Source organism: Oncorhynchus masou, chromosome 5 (genome assembly GCF_036934945.1).
Source record: "Oncorhynchus masou masou isolate Uvic2021 chromosome 5, UVic_Omas_1.1, whole genome shotgun sequence".
Classification (NCBI taxonomy): Eukaryota; Metazoa; Chordata; class Actinopteri; order Salmoniformes; family Salmonidae; genus Oncorhynchus; species Oncorhynchus masou.
Genome location: NC_088216.1, coordinates 12,018,598 through 12,032,004, shown reverse-complemented (window position 1 = coordinate 12,032,004; position 13,407 = coordinate 12,018,598).

The window sequence follows — 13,407 nt, the reverse complement described above, 5'->3', positions numbered from 1 at the left end:
AACCCACCCTCTGTGAGAAATTCCTGCTGCTGCCACTGCGTCACATGCTCTCTGCTCCTTTTAATACACCAATGGTTCGCATAATGGGTTGTTTACATAGCTAGCTAGTCTGGTGGTGCCTGCAGAGTGTTAGCAAAGATACTTACGTTGCCCTGTTCATATGGGGGAAATGGTGTAGTCGACACAGATTTATTAATTTAAACACTGAATAATGTTATGCATAGAATGAAATATACATTTTCTTTTTGAATTGCATGCTGGTGCAAGTTCCTGAAATATGTGGGATGAGTTGGACTGCAGAGTGAAGGAAAAGCAGTCATTTTTTCTGGACTGTTGGAAAAGCATACATTGGGTATTTTGTTATTTTCAAGTGTTTTTTGTTGCGGGTGTGTACGGGAGGCGTGCAGGGGAGCAGAGTGTGGTAACAGGCACACTTTTTATTCCGGTCCAAATCTAAAGCACATACAGTGCCTTGCGAAAGTATTCGGCCCCCTTGAACTTTGCGACCTTTTGCCACATTTCAGGCTTCAAACATAAAGATATAAAACTGTATTTTTTTTTGAAGAATCAACAACAAGTGGGACACAATCATGAAGTGGAACGACATTTATTGAATATTTCAAACTTTTTTAACAAATCAAAAACTGAAAAATTGGGCGTGCAAAATTATTCAGCCCCCTTAAGTTAATACTTTGTAGCGCTTTTGCTGCGATTACAGCTTGGGGTCCAACACATCGAGAGACTGAAATTTCTTAAGTACATAAACGTGCCCAAAACATGGAACATGAACAAAAGTCTGATGGGCAAGGCGCAGGGTGATCCGGCCCGCGACGCTGAAACTCCCACAGCAGTTTGGGGTCCACCACATCCGCAACCGGGACCCAGCACCTCTCCTCCGGACCATACCCCTCCCACTCCACAAGGTACTACTGAAGGTCCCCTGACCGATGCCTCGAATCTAGGATGGAACGAACGGAGTACGCCGGGGCCCCCTCGATGCCCAGAGGGGGAAGAGGAACCTCCCGCACCTCAGTTTCCTGGAGCGGACCAGCCATCACCGGCCTGAGGAGAGACACATGGAACGAGGGGTTAATAGGGTAATCAGAGGAAGCTGTAATCTGTAACACACCTCGTTCACCCTCCTCAGGACTTTGAATGACCCCACAAATCACAGACCCAGCTTCAGGCAGGGCAGGCGGAGTTGCCGGTTTCGGGTCGAGAGCCAGACCCAGTCCCCCGGTGCGATCACCGGGGTCTCACTGCGGTGACGGTCCGCGCTGGTCTTTTGGCGAAGCGCGGCTTGCTGACGGTGAACATGGGCGGCCTCCCATGTCTTCTCCACGCGCCTGAACCAGTCGTCCATCGCAGGAGCCTCGGTCTGACCCTGATGCCACGTCGCCAGAACCGGCTGGTACCCCAATACGCACTGAAAGGGAGAGAGGTTAGTGGAGGAGTGGCAAAGCGAGTTTTGCGCCATCTCGGCCCAGGGCACGAACGCCGCCCACTCTCTCGGGCGGTCCTGGCAATAGAACTGCAGAAACCTGCCCACATCCTGGTTGACTCTCTCTACCTGCCCGGTACTCTCTGGGGTGAAAATCTGAGGTGAGGCTGACCGAAACCCCCAGACGTTCCATGAACGCCTTCCAGACTCACGACGTGAACTGGGGACCCCGATCAGACACTATATCCTCAGGCACCCCGTAGTGCCGGAAGACGTGAGTAAACAGGGCTTCCGCAGTCTGTAGGGCCGTAGGAAGACCGGGCAGAGGGAGGAGATGACAGGACTTAGAGAAACTATCCACAACGACCAGGATCGTGCGTCTGCCTTCATATTCTGGGAACCTGGTCTGTAGGACACAAAATAGCTAAAGAACATGGCCCACCTTGCCGAGACGAGGATTCAGTCTCCTCGCTGCCCGGATGTACTCCAGGTTGCGGTGGTCAGGCCAGATGAGGAAAGGGTGTTTAGCTCCCTCAAGGCAATGTCTCCACGCCTTCAACGCATTAACCACAGCCAACAGCTCCCGGTCCCCCACATCATAGTTAAGCTCCGCCGGGCTAAGCCCTCTTGAGAAGAAAGCACAGGTCGGAGTTTCGGTGGCGTACCAGAGCGCCCTGAGAGCACGGCTCCTATCCCAGCCTCGGATGCGTCCACCTCCACTATGAACGCTAATGGTTGACTATCCAGAGCGGGAACCGGGAAGGTCTAACTACAGGAATAACGGGGATCCCTAAACTAAGGGCTAACGCTCTGTCGATAAAATTCCCAGCTGCACCTGAATCGACGAGCGCCTAATGCTGGGAATGCGGGGGAAAACTCAGGGAAACAAACAGATACAAACAGGTGGTCAACAGAGGACTCTGGATGAGTGTGGTGCAGACTCACCTGGGGTGACGCCAGAGTGCCCTGCCTGTTGCCTCGACTCCCAGAGGAACCGACATGGCACCGACTGGCAATGTGCCCTCTGCGGCCACAGATGGTGTACATGATGGCCTCTCCTACAGCCTCCCTATGTGCAGCACCTCCCAACTCCATGGGCACCGGAGCGGGGGTGCTGGAAGATGGCACGTAGGGAGGGGAGGACATAATTTGAAGCTTGAGAGGAATGGGAGATGCAGTACAGGGATGCAGTGCTGAGGCAGAGGGATCATACTGAGGATGACTGGCTATTACACTGAATCTGAACTGTGTGTGGAGAACTTTCTGGCGCCCAGAGCTGCTGAAGAATCACCCAAGTGGGTGCTACACATTGTGAAGGAGGAGAAGTCCAGGGGCTGCATGACTCAGGGTGGTTCCCAGACTAGCCCTCTACAAAATCGTCACTACACTTTTCATCAACCACCTCTCTGATCACATTCCTCTAATCAAGCCATTATCTGTCTTTGGAGGATGCATACACTCAATGACTTGGCCTCTATTTGTTGACCTAGCTCGATATAGCTAGTCTACTCACTGCTCATGGTAAATAAGATATAAACTGTGTCCTGTGTGATCTTAGGTATGCCCCCTCTAATTCTCCTCTCACTCTCTCCCCTCCTGGAGGACCTGAGCCCTGGGACCATGCCTCAGGACTACGGCAGTCACTGTTCCCAGTCCACCTGGTCGTGCTGCTGATCCAGTTTCTACTGTTCTGCCTGCTATGGAACGCTGACCGGTTCACTGTAAGTGTTACCTTGTCCGGGGCCTGCTGTTTCCTCCCTCTCTCTCTCACCCCCTTCTCCCTCTCTACCTACTGCACCTGCTGTTTTGACCTCTGAAAACCCAGCTACATATTCGTCGCCAAACCCACTGGCTCCAGGTCATCTATAAGTCTTTGCTAGGTAAAGCTCCGCCTTATCACAGCTCACTGGTCACCATAGCACACGCTCCAGCAGGTATATTTCACTGGTCATCCGCAAAGCCAAAACCACTTGTGGCCGCCTTTCCTTCCAGTTCTCTGCTGCCAATGACTGGAACGAATTGCAAAAAGCACTGAAGTTGGAGACTTATATCTCCCTCACTAACTTTAAGCATCAGCTGTCAGAGCAGCTTACTGATCGCTGCAGCTGTACACAGCCCATCTGTAAATAGCCCATCCAACCATTTACCTACCTCATCCCCATATTTGTTTTTGTTGTTTTTTCTGCTCTTTTGCACACCAGTATTTCTACTATCCTCATCTGCACATATATCACTCCAGTGTAAATTGATAAATTGTAATTAGTTAGCCACTATTGGCCTATTTATTGCCTTACCTCCTTACTTCATTTGCACACACTGTATACAGATTTTTCTATTGTGTTATTGACTGTACGTTTGTTCATCCAATTCCTGACATTTAATCCTAGAAAAATTCCTCGTAAAAAAACTCCCGTACGGGCTCGTGAGAGACGAAGGTTGAAAGTCATGCGTCCTCTGATACATAACCCAACCAAGCCAAGCCACACTGCTTCTTAACACAGTGCGCATCCAACCCGAAGCCAGCTGCACCAATGTGTCGAAGGAAACACCGTGCACCTGGCAACCCTGGCTAGCGCGCACTGTGCGGCCCGCCACAGGAGTCGCTGGTGCGCGATGAGACAATGACATCCCTACCGACCAATCCCTCCCTAACCCGGACGACGCTAGGCCAATTGTGTGTCGCTCCACGGACCTCCCGGTCGCTGCCTGTTACAACAGAGCCTGAGCGCGAACCCAGAGACTCTGATGACACAGCTGGCGCTGCAGTACAGCGCCCTTAACCACTGCGCCATCCGGGAGGCCCCTGACTGATGTCTTGAGATGTTGCTTCAATATATCCACATCATTTTCCATCCTCAGGATTTAATCTATTTTGTGAAGTGCACCAGTCCCTCCTTCAGCAAAACACCCCCAACATGATGCTGCCACCTGAGACGGACGGAGATTTGTCTTCCAACGGTTGGGGTGGGTTTTTATCCAGGTGTTAGAATGCAAGCTCCCAATCCTTTTAACTCCAAACAGCTGTTTAACGAGGGCCATTATTTATTTATTTTTATTTTTTGTTTTACCTTTATTTTACTAGGCAATAAAAGTCAGTTAAGAACAAATTCTTATTTTCAAAGACGGCCTAGGAACAGTGGGTTAACTGCCTGTTCAGGGGCAGAACACCCCCCAACATGATTTGCACCTTGTCAGCTCGGGGATTCGAACTTGCAACCTTTCGGTTACTAGTCCAACGCTCTAACCACTAGGCTACCCTGCCAAACAGTTCTATTTTTGTTTCATCAGACCAGAGGACATTTCTCGAAAAAGTATAATCTTTGTCCCCATGTGCAGTTGCAAACCGTAGACTGGCTTTTTGAAGGCGGTTTTGGAGCAGTGGCTTCTTCCTTGCTGAGCGGCCTTTCAGGTTATGTTTATGTAGGACTAGTTTTACTGTGGAGATACTTTTGTACCTGTTTCCTCCAGCATCTTCACAAGGTCCTTTGCTGTTGTTCTGGGATTGATTTGCACTTTCCAAAGTAAATTCATCACTAGGAGACAGAACACGTCTCCTTCCTGAGCAGTATGACGGCTGCGTGGTCTCATGGTGTTCATTCTTGCTTACTATTGTTTGTACAGATGGATGTGGTACCTTCAGGTGTTTGGAAATTGCTCCCAAGTATGAACCAGACTTGTGGAGGTCTACAATTGTTTTTATGAGATTTCTTTTGATTTTCCCATGATGTCAAGCAAAGAGGCACTGAGTTTGAAGGTAGGCCTTGAAATACATCCACAGGGACATCTCCAATGGACTCAAATGATGTCAATTAGCCTGTCAGAAGCTTCAAAGGCCATGACATAATTGTGGCATTGGATACAAAACAAACACTGGCATATTATAAAGGAGAATGTCCAATTTAATTATATGCATGCATATCAAACAGATAATGCAGTGCATTCAGAAAGTATTCAGACCCCTTCACTTTTTCACATTTTGTAACATTACAGCCTTATTACAAATGTATTAAATCATATTTTTCTTCATCAATCTACACACAATACCCCATAATGACAAAGCAAAAACAGGATTTTAGATAAGTTTTTCACATTTAAAAAAACAACAACTGAAATATAACATTTACATAAGTATTCAGACCCTATACTCAGTACTTTGTTGAAGCACCTTTGGCAGCGATTACAGCCTTGAGTCTTCTTGGGTATGATGCTACAAGCTTGGTACACCTGTATTTGTGGAGTTTCTCACATTCTTCTCTGCAGACCCTCTCAAGCTCTGTCAGGTTTTTGGGGAACGTTGCTGCACAGATATTTTCACGTCTCTCCAGAGATGTTTGATCGCGTTCAAGTCCGGGCTCTGGCTGGGCTACTCAAAGACGTTCAGAGACTTGTCCCGAAGCCACTCCTGCATTGTCTTGGCTGTGTGCTTAGGGTCATTGTCCTGTTGGAAGGTGAACCTTCACCCCAGTCTGAGGTCCTGAGTGCTCTGGAGCAGGTTTTCATCGAGAATCTGTACTTTGCTACGTTCATTTTCCCTCAATCCTGACTAGTCTCCCAGTCTCTGCCACTGAGAAACATCCCCACAGCATGATGCTACCACCACCATGCTTCACCATAGAAATGGTATTGGCCAGGTGATGAGCGCTGCCTGGTTTTCTCCAGAAGTGATGGTTGGCATTCAGGCCAGAGAATCTTGTTTCTCATGACCTGAGAGTCCTTTAGGTGCCTTTTGGCAAACTCCAAGCGGATTGTCATGTGCCTTTTACTGAGGAGTGGCTTCTGACTGGCCACTCTACCATAAAGGTCTGATTGGTGGAGTGCTGCAAAGATGGTTGTCCTTCTAGAAGGTTCTCCCATCAGAGGAACGCAGAGGAACTCTGGAGGGTGGAGAAATGATCCTCACTGCACATTTCAGTGTTGGTTCAAGTTGCTGAGAACCACACCTACCTTTGGTAATTTACAATGCTTCAGGAAACAGTTTTGCATATTCATAGGCTTGATCAAGTTGTCACTGATTTACTTTAAATTGAGAATTTCATTATTTATATGTAATGTTGAAACCGAGGGGAGGGGAAAGTGACAAGAAGAAACATTAGGTAAACATACACTGCATGCATGTGTTGACTGATCATGTAAGAATGCACAAATAACTTGGCTGGCTAGTAAGGCGAGATTAAACACAACACAACTAGCTGCATTTCCTATGTTTTTAAATCAGATGTTAAAATGTCTTACCTCCAAACCAATCGGGCACGACTATTTTGTCCTGCTACGCCAATGTCATTGAGTTTGTGGGTGTCAGTTGTTGATGTGTGCAGAGGGTCCCTGGTTCAAACCCAGGTTGGGGAGAATAGAGGGACGGAAGCTATACTGTTACACTGCCATGCGTGCTTTGTTTTCCAGCTCTCCCATGTACGCTTAAAGAACTTCCGGTAAGCTTAGTACATACTTGCCTTTTCGCGTTCCTATGTTTGGAATAGCACTTGAAAAGTGACAGTTGACTTCCGTACCCCCTTTGTATGCATTTTAGAACACAACCCTCCCACAGGTGGTGAGGGTAGGCAACAACACATTCACCACACTGACCCTCAACACGTGGGCCCCTCAGAGGTACGTCCTTAGTCCCATCCTGTACTCCCTGTTCACCCACAACTGCTTGGCGGTGCACGACTCCAACACCCTCACGCTTGCCCACAACACGACAGTGTTAGGCCTGATCACCGATGACAGTCAGATAGCCTACAAAGAGAAGGTCAGAGACCTGGCAGTGTGGTGCCAGGACAACAACCTCCCCCTTAAAGTCAGTGACACCAAGGAGCTGATCGCGGACTACAGGAAACGGGGGCCAAGCACGCCCCCATTCAAAACGGCGTGGCTGTAATGGAGTGGGTCGAGAGCGTCACGTTCCTCTGTGTCCATCTGACTAAGGACCTATCATGGTTTGAACACACCAACACAGGTGGCTGAAAAGATTTGGCATGGGCCCTCAGATTCTCTCAAAGTTCAACAGCTGCACCATTGAGAGCATCTTGACTGGCTTCATCACCGCTTGCCATCCAAAATCTCAATCACAGGCGGTGTCAAAGACTTTTCACACATACTGCTGCTACTGTGTTTATTATCTATCCTGATTGCCTAGTCACTTTTACCCCTACCTACATGTACATAGCACCTCAATTACCTCAACTGCCTCAATGACTCTGTACCGTTACTCCTTGTATATAGCCTTTTTACTATTTTATTGTGTTACTATTTCTTTTTTAAAATGAGTATTTATTTATTTTCTCATCTTTTCTTACTTTTTAACTGCATTGTTGGGAAAGGGCTCGTGAGTAAGCATTTCATGGTAAAGTCGACACCTGTTGTATTCGGTGCATGTGACATTTTTATTTTATTGATTTGAGTTTTTCCTCGCCACTGTGCTTCTACATCTGCATGGCTTGGTCTTTGGGGCTTTAGGCTGGTAAAGTGTTGCACTTTGAGACAACAGCTGATGTAAAAAAAAATGGATTTAGAATATACACTTCATTGAAATGTCATGTAAACATATTTAAAGATTTTTCATTTTGTGTCCTTTTACACACACACACACACTGGTGATCCACTGTCTGTTTCCTCAAGAGCACACACACCACAGTAGTCCATAAATACTGCCAGCCAACCCAGGGGAAGCCCTTCTTGAGTACTGCCTTGATCCTCTGTTTTCTGAAGAGCACACACACCACAGTAGTCCATAAATACTGCCAGCCAACCCAGGGGAAGCCCTTCTTGAGTACTGCCTTGATCCCCTGTTTCCTAAAACACTTGCACATGTTGTCTATAAATAGGCCAACCAACTGTCAGGGGAAGCCCTACATGCTGAATCAAAGACAGACAGACAGGGTGGAAAGGATAATTGTGGTTATTTAACCTTTTGTTTTGGCAATGTTTTAGGCTCCTCCAATTTCCCTATGCTTTCTGCTCCTTCGATTCCCATCTAGGATCTCTTTCAGGCACCTCCAATAAACTTTGTTGTGGCAGGCAAAAAAAAGCCCTTTGCATTGCCTCTTCTAGCCTTGGCGTTTAGTGCCCTCTATTGAAGAATAGTTAAACTACATCAATCAAATCAAACAATGTATTTATAAAGCCCTTTTTACATCATCAGATGTCACAAAGTGCTTATACAGAAACCCAGCCTGAAACCCCAAACAGCAAGCAATGCAAAAGTAGAAGCAAGGTGTCTAGGAAAACTCCCTTGACAGGCAGGAACCTAGAAAGAAACCTAGAGAGGAACCAGGCTCTGAGGGAGACCATTCCTCTTCTGGCTGTGCCGGCTGGAGATAGCACATGGCCATTAATGTCACATTATTCTTCAAGATGTTCAAATGTCCGTAGATGACCAGCAGGGTCAAATAATAATCACAGTTGTTGTAGAGGGTGCAACAGGTCAGAACCTCAGGAGTAAATACCAGTTGGCTTTTCATAGCCAAGCATTCAGAGGTCGAGACAGCAGCTAAAGTAGAGAGAGAGAGACAGGGAGTGTTGAAAAGAGCAGGTCCGGGACATTCTGGTTGGAGCCAGTTTGCTCTGTTCTGTGAAGGGAGTAGTACACAGCGATGTACGAGATCTTTATTTTCTTGGCAATTTCTTGCATGGAATAGCCTTTCTTCTTCAAAGCAGCCACCCTTTGCCTTGATGACAGTTATGCACGCTCCCAGAATGATGCAGAAAAGCTCATCCATGCTTTTGTCACTTCTAGATTAGACTACTGCAGTGCTCTACTCTCTGGCTACCCTGATAAAGCACTAAATTAGACCGTTAGTCTTAAATACGGCTGCAAGAATCTTAGAACCCAAAAGATGTATCATATTACTCCAGCGCTGGCCTCTCTACACTGGTTTCTTGTTAAGGCTAGGGGTGATTAAGGTTTTACTGCTAACCTACAAAGCAGTACATGGACTTGCTAACTATCTCTCAGATTTGGTCCTGCCGTGCATACCTACACGTACGCTACGGTCACAAGACGCAGGCCTCTCGATTGTCCCTAGATCTTCTAAGCAAACAGCTGGAGGCAGTGCTTTCTCCTATAGAGCTCAATTATTATGGAATGGTCTGCTTATCCATGTGAGAGACTTAGACTCGGTCTTGACCTTTTAAGGCTTTACTGAAAACTCATCTCATCTCTTCAGATGAGTCCTAAGATTTGAGTGTAGGCTGGCCCAGGGCTGCGAAGGTGAACGGCAAGGCACTCGAATGACAAACCGCCCTTGCTGTCTTGCCTGGCTGGCTCCCCTTTCTCCACTGTGATTCTCTGCCTCTGACCCTATTACTGGGGCTGAGTCACTAGCTTACTAGTGCTCTTCCTGCTGTCCCTAGAAGGGGTGCGTCACGTTGTGCCAGTCTATTTTCCTCTATACTCGACTTGACTGGGTTAAGTCACTGACGTGATCTTCCTGTCTGGTCTTGCGCCTCCTCGTGCTCGTGCAGTGGAGATCTTTGTGGACTATACTCAGCCTTGTCTCAGGGTAGTAAGTTGGTGGTATGTTGAAATCTCTCTAGTGGTGTGGAGGTGGTGTTTTGGCAAAGTTGGTGGGGTTATATCCTGCCTGGTATGCCCTGTCCCTCGTCTCAGCCTCCAGTATCTATGCTGTAATAGTCTATGTGCCGGGGGGCTGGGGTCAGTCTGTTATAACTGGTATCATTCTCCTGTCTTACCTGGTGTCCTGCGTGAATTCTAATTCTCTCTTTCTCTCCCTCCTGGAGGACCTGAGCCTGAGGAAGTTTACATACACTTAGGTTGGTGTCATTAAACCTTGTTTTTCAATCACTCCACAAATGTCTTGTTAACAAACTATAGTTTTGGCAAGTTGGGTAGGACATCTACTTTGTGCATGACACAAGTCATTTTTCCAACAATTGTTTACAGACAGATTATTTCAGTTATAATTCACTGTATCACAATTCCAGTGGGTCAGAAGTTTACATACACAAAGTTGACTGTGCCTTTAAACAGCTTGGAAAATTCCAGAGAATTATGTCTTGGTTTTAGAAGCTTCTGATAGGCTAATTGACATCATTTGAGTCAATTGGAGTGTACCTGTGGATGTATTTCAAGGCCTACCTTCAAACTCAGTGCCTCTTTGCTTGACATCATGGGGAAATCAAAAAGAAATCATCCAAGACCTCATAAAAACAATTGTAGACCTCCACAAGTCTGGTTCATTCTTGGGAGCAATTTCCAAATGCCTGAAGGCACCATGTTCATCTGCACAAACAATAGTATGCAAGTATGAACACCATGGGACCACGCAGCCATCATACCGCTCAGGGAGGAGACGTGTTCTGTCTCCTAGAGACAAATGTACTTTGGTGCTAAAAGTGCAAATCAATCCCAGAACAACAGCAAAGGACCTTGTGAAGATGCTGGATGAAACAGGTGCAAAAGTATCTATATACACAGTAAAGCTAGTCCTATATCGATATAACCTGAAAGGCACCTCAGCAAGGAAGAAGTCACTGCTCCAAAACCACCATAAAAAAGCCAGACTACGGTTTGCAACTACAGTCGTGGCCAAAAGTTTTGAGAATGACACAAATATTAATTTCCACAAAGTTTGCTGCTTCAGTGACTTTAGATATTTTTGTCAGATGTTACTATGGAATACTGAAGTATAATTACAAGCATTTCATAAGTGTCAAAGGCTTTTTTGACAATGACATGAAGTTAATATTTGCAGTGTTGACCCTTCTTTATCAAGACCTCTGCAATCTGCCCTGGCATGCTGTCAATTAAATTCTGGGCCACATCCTGACGGATGGCAGCCCATTCTTGCATAATCAATGATTAGAGTTTGTCAGAATTTGTGGGTTTTTGTTTGTCCACATGCCTCTTGAGGATTGATGGGATTAAAGTCTGGGGAGTTCCCTGGCCATGGACCCAAAATGTCGATGTTTTGTTCCCCGAGCCACTGAGTTATCACTTTTGTCTTATGGCAGGGTGCTCCATCATGCTGGAAAAGGCATTGTTCATCACCAAACTGTTCCTGGATGGTTGAGAGAAGTTGCTCTCAGAGGATGTGTTGGTACCATTCTTTATTCATGGCTGTGTTCGTAGGCAAAATTGTTAGTGAGCCCACTCCCTTGGCTGAGAAGCAACCCCACACATGAATGGTCTCAGGATACTTTACTGTTGGCATGACACAGGACTGATGGTAGCTCTCACCTTGTCTTCTCCGGACAAGTTTTTTTCCGGATGCCCCAAACAATCGCAAAGGGGATTCATCAGAGCAAATTATTTTACCCCAGTTCTCAGCAGTCCAATCCCTGTACCTTTTGCAGAATATCAGTCTGTCCCTAATTTTTTTCCTGGAGAGAAGTGGCTTCTTTGCTGCCCTTCTTGACACCATGCCAGCCTCCAAAAGTCTTCACCTCACTGTGCGTGCAGATGCTCTCACACCTGCCTGCTACTATTCCTGAGCAAGCTCTGTACTGGTGGTGCCCCAATCCCGCAGCTGAATCAACTTTAGGAGACGGTCCTGGCGCTTGCTGGACTTTCTTGGGAGCCCTGAAGCCTTCTTCACAACAATTGAACCGCTCTCCTTGAAGTTCTTGATGATCTGATAAATGGTTGATTTAGGTGCAATCTTACTGGCAGCAATATCCTTGCCTGTGAAGCCCTTTTTTGTGCAAAGCAATGATGACGGCACGTGTTTCCTTGCAAGAAACCATGGTTGACAGAGGAAGAACAACGATTCCAAGCACCACCCTCCTTTTGAAGCTTCCAGTCTGTTATTTAAACTCAATCAGCATGACAGAGTGATCTCCAGCCTTGTCCTTGTCAACACTCACACCTGTGTTAATGAGAGAATCACTGACATGATGTCAGATGGTCCTTTTGTGGCAGGGCTGAAATGCAGTGGAAATGTTTTTTGGGGATTCAGTTCATTTGCTTGACAAAGAGGGACTTTGCAATTAATTGCAATTCATCTGAACACTCTTCATAACATTATGGAGTATATGCAAATTGCGATCATACAAACTGAGGCAGCAGACTTTGTGAAAATTAATATTTGTGTCATTCTCAAAACCTTTGGCCACGACTGTACACAAGGGGACAAAGATCATACTTTTTGGAGAAATGTCCTCTGGTCTGATGAAACAAAAATGGAACTGTTTGGCCATAATGACCATCGTTATGTTTGGAGGGGAAAGGGGAGGCTTGCAAGCCGAAGAATGTGAGAAACTCCATAAAGACAGGTGTGTCAAGCCAGTAGCATCATCCCCAAGAAGACTCAAGGCTGTAATCGCTGCCAAAGGTGCTTCAACAAAGTACTGAGTAAAGGGTCTGAATACTTATGTAAATGTGATATTTCTGTTCTTTTTTTATGACATGAAAAAAAATATGTAAAAATATTTTTGCTTTGCCATTATGGGGTATTGCGTGTAGATTGATGAGGGGGAAAAACAATATAATACATATTGGAATAAGGCTGTAACGTAACAAAATGTGGGAAAAGTCAAGGGGTCTGAATACTTTCCTACGGCACGGTATGTGTGTTGTGGTGCCCTATGACAGTGTTATGACCATAGAAATAGAATGACTAGAATGGTCCTGGAACCTCTGACCTTAGCAGTTTGACTGGTGATCTCATGGCTGCACGTTCAATGGCAAAGCTGTAATTGTGATGTAAAATGTCCATGTGGTCATTTAGAAAGTTTATACTAGGACTATTTGCTTCCTGTCTTATTTGGATGAACAAATACTGATTACATAAATGATCTTCTCACTGACTTTTCTGTCAAGATATCAGTTAACTCTGTCTCTGTCAGCCATTGAATAGCCTTGTGTTGTCAGACATCGCACCGTAAACGGCTGGGGGGAAAGGCTAGAAATTGACATGCATATTTAGTCAGTGTCTGATTTTTACACACTAGTCATTCTCTCCAATGGCAATCTACTGACATTACCTTGAAAAAAAGCAGCAGCTTAA